Consider the following 7,534-nt stretch of genomic DNA (forward strand, 5'->3'; position numbering starts at 1 on the left):
GGCGGGCACAAACATCAACATTGAGGGAGAGATGATTGACAACGAGAACATTGTGACCCTTTCTGGTAACTGGGATGCACTTGCTGACTGTGCAATAAACCTGGTTCCCATGCTCAAGCTATTGGGAAAGGTCTTGGCTGTAGATGCGGATGACTCGGGCACTATGGTACGTGAGTTTCTTAGGGTCAGAATTGAGCTACCACTTAACCGTCGCTTGCAGATGCAAGTATCCATTGGAATCAAGGGAAGTGCACACGAACCAGAAAAGTATGAACTAAGGTATGAGAGGGTGCCGCACTACTGTTTTTGGTGCGGTTTCATTGGCCATGATGATACAGAGTGTGAGAAGAAAAGATTGGGGGTGCCAAAGAGGGAGTATGATGACAGGTTGAGGTGCTCTCCTCTGCGTAAATTTGAACACCGCCCATCGAACATTCCAGCAGGGGCAAAGCCTACATCGGCAAGGGGCTTAGATTTTTCCTCAGGCAGCATGGGATCATCAAATCTGGGAGGTGCACCAATGGGTCGAAGTAGTAGACGCAACATGCAGATGGAGCAGCATATACCTGAACGTGTGGATGCTAGGGATGGTTTTGAACATCAGGAGAGAAGGGGTGAACCGGTTGTGGATGCGGCCTTAGCTGGACAGATTCGGGCCATGCATATGCGCCTTAATAGAGAGATTCCTAAGTCGAGTAATATGCATGAACCTGGCGGCCGTAAGCAACATAAAACTGCTGGGCGCGGGCCAGGAAGGATCCCTATGCCCATTCCACTGGCATGTAAACCTCCAGTAAAGATGTTTGGACCGCTGGACTTGATGCATTCACCGGATATGATACCGTCTATGAGAGGCACTGATTCACTTGTGGTTTCCTATGGACCATCTGATGTAGTCATGTCTGATGCTGAGTCGGTCCTTGGGAAGCGTCAGGCCCTTAGTGATGCTGATCATGAGGAGGAGCACCAGGGGGATACACATGTGGTGGATCAAGACAGGGAAGAGGAGGGTGGAAAATCTAAAAAAGGCAAAGTCAAGAGGATAGAGGAGGCTATTGGACGGGACACGGGGGCGAAGGGAGAGGTGGACATGGAGGCAACCAGCCCAGAGGCCGCTGGTAAACTGACGGGGCCAGTTGTGGCGCCCCGTCAGGAGCAATGAATTGTTTAAGTTGGAACTGTCGGGGTGTTGGGAATAAACCGACAGTTCGGGATTTGGTGGCTTTGGTTATGGCTACTGAATCAAAGATTGTGTTCCTGTGTGAGACTAGACAAAGTGCAGAAAAAGTCCGTCGTCTTCGTGCTAGATTGGGTCTTAGAGGTTTTGCTGGTGTCGACAGTGTTGGGCTTAGTGGGGGTCTTGCTTTGTTTTGGTGTGATCAGATGTACGTGGATGTTAAAGATTCGAATGAAAGATATATTGATGCGTATGTGCGTGTGTCCCCCAGTGCTCCGATGTGGCGTTTAACTTGTGTTTATGGCGAACCACGAACGGAAAACCGTCATCGTATGTGGGCAACAATGCAAAATCTGAAAGTGCAGTCTGACCTTCCTTGGTGTGTCATAGGGGATTTTAATGAAGCTCTCTGGTCCTTTGAACATATGTCAGCCACCCCAAGAAGTGAACCTCAGATGCAAGCCTTCAGGGATGTACTGGAAACTTGTAATCTGGTGGACTTGGGGTTCCAAGGCCTCCCATTCACATATGATAATAAACGGCGTCGAAACAGAAACGTTAAAGTGCGGTTGGATCGAGCGGTGGCGGACAACAACTGGAGTAATTTATTCAGTGCTGCCAAGGTGGTCCATCAGGTATCACCTTGTTCTGAGTTCTGACCATCTTCCTATTTTACTAAAGTGTGTTGCCGATGAAGAAAAGGTATACAGGCCGAGTTTTAGAAGGTATGAAATTATCTGGGAAAGAGATGCAAGTCTACAGGAAAGAATTGCCAATGCCTGGGAGGAGGCCGGTGCCAAGTTTAACCTTGGTGATGTCCGGGAGGGGCTCAAGAGTTTATTACTTAATCTGCATGCGTGGGGAAAGAAAAGGTTTGGTAACGTCACTAGAGAGCTTGAGAAGTCCAGAACTAAATTAGAAGAGCTGCTCAATATGAATGCGGACAGAGATGAAATAAAAAAGGTCTCTGACCATATGAATGAATTGTTGTACCAGGAGGAAATGCTGTGGCTGCAACGGTCGTGCATCGGCTGGCTAAAAGAGGGCGATCGGAATACAGAATTCTTTCACAGGAAAGCGGTTTGGCGTGCTCGTAAAAATAAGGTGAGAAGTTTAATTGATAACAATGGTGTTGAACATGCAGATCACAAGGCGATGGGTGGCCTAGTGCAGGAATATTTTCAGAACATCTTTTCCAGGGATACGTCGTTGAACCCAACTCCGGTGGTGAACCTCTTCGAGCCTGTGGTCACTGATGCGATGAATGTAAATCTGTGTGCTGAATTTTCAGAGAAGGAGATAGCTGATGGGCTCTTTCAGATCGGCCCCTTAAAAGCTCCGGGAAGTGATGGACTGCCGGCACGTTTTTTTCAACGAAATTGGAGTATCTTCAAGGACGAGATTGTTAGCGCGGTAAGGAAGTTTTTCCAAACTGGAATTATGCCCGAGGGTGTCAATGAGGCCATCATTGTTCTCATCCCAAAAACTGATGAGCCTAAGCGGGTAACGGATTTTCGGCCTATTAGTCTCTGTAACGTAATATATAAGATAGTGGCCAAGTGCTTGGTCAATCGCCTTCGCCCTATTTTGGATGAGATCATTTCACCGTTTCAGAGTGCATTTGTACCTGGCCGGCTGATTATAGACAACTCACTGTTGGCGTTTGAATGTGTTCATGCAATACATCAGGAGAAGAAGCCGGATGCTAGCTTTTGTGCATACAAGTTGGACCTATCTAAGGCATATGATAGGGTTGACTGGGGATTCTTGGAGCGAGTGATGGTCAGGTTGGGTTTTGCTCATCGGTGGGTACAATGGATCATGACGTGTGTTACCACGGTGAGGTATACTGTAAAATTTAATGGAACTCTTCTTGAATCGTTCGCACCGGAGCGAGGCCTCCGGCAAGGTGATCCCTTATCGCCATTTCTATTCCTATTTGTGGCTGATGGGTTATCTGAGTTGCTCAAACAGGGAGTGAGAACAAATGTTATAGAGCCACTGAAAATATGCCGTGGAGCCCCAGGGGTCTCGCACTTGCTATTTGCGGATGACACACTTCTCTTCTTCAAGGCGAACCAACAGCAGGCAGAGGCGGTGCAGAACATTATTCATGCTTATGAGAGTGCCACGGGACAGCTAATCAACCCGGCAAAATGCTCAATACTGTTTGGACAGTCGTGTCCAACTAGTGTACAGGAAAATGTGAAACAGCAGCTACAAATCATGAAGGATCAGTTTGAGGAGAAATACTTAGGACTCCCGACTCCGGAAGGCCGCATGCATAAAGGGAAGTTCCAAAATTTGCAAGTAAAATTGATGAAGCGTATATGTATTTGGGGCGATGGATATATGGCTCAAGCGGGCAGAGAAGTGTTGATCAAGGCGGTGGCACAATCAATCCCCACGTATATCATGGGCGTCTTCAAGCTTCCATTCTCTGTGTGCGATGATCTTACACGGATGGTACGGAACTACTGGTGGGGCTCAGAGAAAGGGAAACGAAAAACTCACTGGATGGCTTGGGATCAAATCATCAAACCCAAAGCCATGGGCGGCCTTGGGTTTCGGGATTACAGAATCTTCAATCAAGCACTCCTCGCTCGACAGGCATGGCGTTTGTTGATCAACCCAGACAGCTTGTGTGCTCGGGTCTTGAAAGCGAAATATTATCCTAATGGGCGACTAGAGGATACTGTTTTTGCAGGCAACGCTTCATCGACGTGGCAGGCCATTACGTATGGACTGGAGCTCCTAAAAAAAGGTCTCCTATGGAGGATCGGTGATGGACAATCTGTTCGTATATGGCGTGATCCGTGGCTGGAGCGGCCAGTGTCATACCGGCCGATATCACATGTCGGAAGGTGCAGGCTTCGGCGTGTAGCTGAGCTGATGGACGATCGTGGCATGTGGAGAAGGGAGTTGCTGCAGCAGTACTTTACACAGCCAAACGTCGTCGAGATTATCAAGTTGCGGCCCTCACCGAGGATGCATGATGTCCTAGCCTGGGGGCTGGATCCAGAGGCATCTTCTCCGTCAAATCAGCCTATAAATTGGGGCTGGAGGAAAAACTGCGCACATCTTCATGCGCGGCGAGCAGGGCACCGGACGGCAATCGTGTCGTCTGGACGGCATTGTGGAGGTGCCCTGCTCCACCTAAGGTACGGGTCTTTGGTTGGCGGATAGCAACTAATTCTTTGGCAAATATGGAAAATAAGCATAAAATAAATCTGAAACATTCTGATGTTTGTGTCATGTGTGGCGTCGAGCGGGAGGATATCTTTCACGCCATGTGTAGGTGCCCTATGGCGTGCGCCTTATGGGATGCTATGAAGGAGTCATGGCCTCTTCCGGACCTGCGGATGGTGTCCAATACCGGCGAAGAATGGCTTCTACATCTCCTGAATAACAGCACGGAATTGCAGCGCTTGGTCATTCTGATGACCTTTTGGCGAGCTTGGCACTGTCGGAACGAAGTCATACATCACAAACCGGCACCACCAATCAGAGTTCAAGGAGATTTCTGAACAGCTACATCGACTCCCTGTTATGCATCAAACAGCAACCACAAGGAGACTTGGTGAAAGGGAAGATGGTGGTTCAGAAGGTGCCACAAGTGGTGAGGCAATCAGAGGTTCAGTCTAGTGTTACACCTGAATCTACATGGGTAAAACCACCACCTGGCTGGGTGAAACTGAATGTTGATGGGTCACATATCCCTGGTGAGTGTACTGGAGGTGCGTGCATGGTCTTGAGGGACGACACGGGTGCCATCATCTTCTCGTCGTGTCGGTTTCTTCGATCATGTCACACACCAATGGAGGCGGAAATAGCAGCGTGTCTCGAGGGCACGTCCCTGGCGCTGCAGCGTACAGAGAAACCCATCATTGTGGAACTAGACTGTAAAGAAGGAGTGGTAGCTTTAACCGACAACGGAGTTAACAGGTCTTCGTTGGCCGGGTTTATCGAGGAGACGAAGAGGCTCTTGCATGGAGTACGGAGGCATGTTTTTGCCCATGTCCGACGCACGGCCAACATGGCCGCGCATTGCATGGCTCAAAGAGGACGTACTAGCCAACGTACGATGGTTTGGCTGCAAGCTGGGCCTGATAATTTATGTTCCATTTGTGAAAACGAGTGTAAAAACATTACTTAATTAATGAATGCTCGTTTCACCCGCAAAAAAAAGTAGGGAGAAGGCATCATATGAAGGACTGAGTAAAAGGACAAGGTTCTGCAGCATCTGCAAACTGCTAGGTCATAAGAGCATCTCTAACAGCCGCGCTATGCGCCGCGCACTAAAACCTACTTTGCCGCGTGCCCTTCTCCTGGTTTTACGTGGCCGGTAGCGCTGGCTCCAACAGCCGCGCTAAAATGCAGCATGCGCGCGCCGCTCCAGTAGCCGCGCTAAAATGCAGCGCGCGCTATCGCACGCACATAGAAAAAAACGTCCTCGTGCCGTTTCCAATAGATATTTTACATTCATAGATAAAAGATACATTATTTTACATAGTTCTAAAGCATAATAGATAAAAAACTACGATGCAACGACATAAAACTACAACGACATAAAGAAAACTACTAGATAGTGCAACTAGATAAAACTACAACCTACTCCCAGTGGTCATCATCATCATCACCGTCATCCTTGCTGGTCTGGTCCGAGGTATCGATCCACATGTCGTCCCAACGAGGATCATTAGCCGAAAAGATCGACTGCCCACCATTTTCAATGATCTCGCACTGCGATAACGTCAGGGCCTTCCGCCGACGCCTGTCCAACCAGTCCGCGCGGCGCTTTGCCGTCTGCTCCGCCCAGTAGGCTTGCTCGTCGGCGACGTCCTCCGGGTGGCGCCGGCGCCACTCCGCCATGACCCGCTCGTCCTCCCCGACGATGAGGAGGCGGCGCTACCGCTCAGCGTGCTCCGCACGGTCTTGTGCCATGATAAAACGAGGCGGAGGGGCGACATCCAGCGCCTGCTGGAGCGTGTAGACGTCCTGGAAGTTCATCTGCGGGCGCGGCCTGCCTAGGCGCCATGCCGCCGCGTCGTACTCGCGGGCGACCTCGTGCGCCGTCTCGAAGGTTCCGAGGCCGAGCCGGACGTCGCCGGACCGGATCTCGGAGTAGTACCAGTCGTTGGGGCGCTGGCGGACGCCGCGGTAGCCCGACGCTCCTCGGCGGTGCGGCGGCATGGTAGCGCGTCAGTGGCTGGGCGCTGAAGTGGCGAGGAAGCAACGAGGAAGCGGGGGAGGCGCGTGTGGTAGCGGAAGAGTGTGGAATAGGCGCGTGCGAGCGCCGCAATTTAAAGGCGCGCTGGAAGCGGTGCGCCAAAAAACGCGCGAGCTGCCGCCTTTTTCCGCACGCTCTAATTTCCCGCCACCGCTGGAGCACGCCGAAACGTCCCGCGCGAGCTAAAAACTCAGTTTACCGCGCGCGCTAAAAACTCAATTTACCGCGCGTGCGCCTTTTGACGCGACTGTTAGAGATGCTCTAAGAAGACTACCTGCCCTGAGGGAGCTGACATGCTAAACGGCCTCGCAAACCTGCAAGCTGTAAGAATTGTGGCATCGCTGGACACCGTCGCACTACGTGCACCATGCTGCTGGGTGCTGCTGCATCTTAAGAGTTCCGAAGTCATGTACGATAACTCTGAATTTCAAATTTGAAGGATTTTCTGGTGGGTGATTTCTGCATGGACATGACGGTTGTTCCTCCCTGAGTATAAGCTATGTATGTCAAACGATGCTGAACTATTTGGTTTCGGCACCATTGATGTCGCTGGAGACAAATATGTTTTTTTTTTAAATTGCACTTAGGCCCCGATTGGATTGAGTTTTCCACCAAAATACCTCCATAAGAAAAAGTCAGGTGAGTTGGTTCCAACTTCCAAGTGCTTGGTTCGTCGTCGTATTGGGTCTATATTATTTACGCTGGTATATTCCCTGTTACGTTCGTATGCGGCAGGTTTACCGAAAAAGGGTTTCCCCCGCTTTGTATACAAAGCAACCAACCGATACATCTCACGATAGATGCTGGGGCGGAAGCAGCATAGTCACGCCCAAAAAAAAAGAAGAGAAAATACAAGAGAAACAAATGCCAACAACGGCAGATCAACAAAACGAAGAAGCCTCGTGGCCGCTACACCCACCGAAGAACGCCCACCAAGCACCGAGCCTCCGAAGCACCGGTACCAATCAGCACCTCCAAGAAGGGACGCGACGATGACGACGCTGCTACCAAGGGTTTCCCCCGGTACGTTGTGAGGAGAGAGGAAGGGTAGCCCCGACGCCCTCCAGGAAGGTCAGGCGGTACCCACAAGCGCCACCGCATCGATGTCGGCCCAACAGGGATTTCTC

The sequence above is a fragment of the Triticum dicoccoides genome, chromosome 7B (assembly GCF_002162155.2).
Source record: "Triticum dicoccoides isolate Atlit2015 ecotype Zavitan chromosome 7B, WEW_v2.0, whole genome shotgun sequence".
NCBI lineage: Eukaryota > Viridiplantae > Streptophyta > Magnoliopsida > Poales > Poaceae > Triticum > Triticum dicoccoides.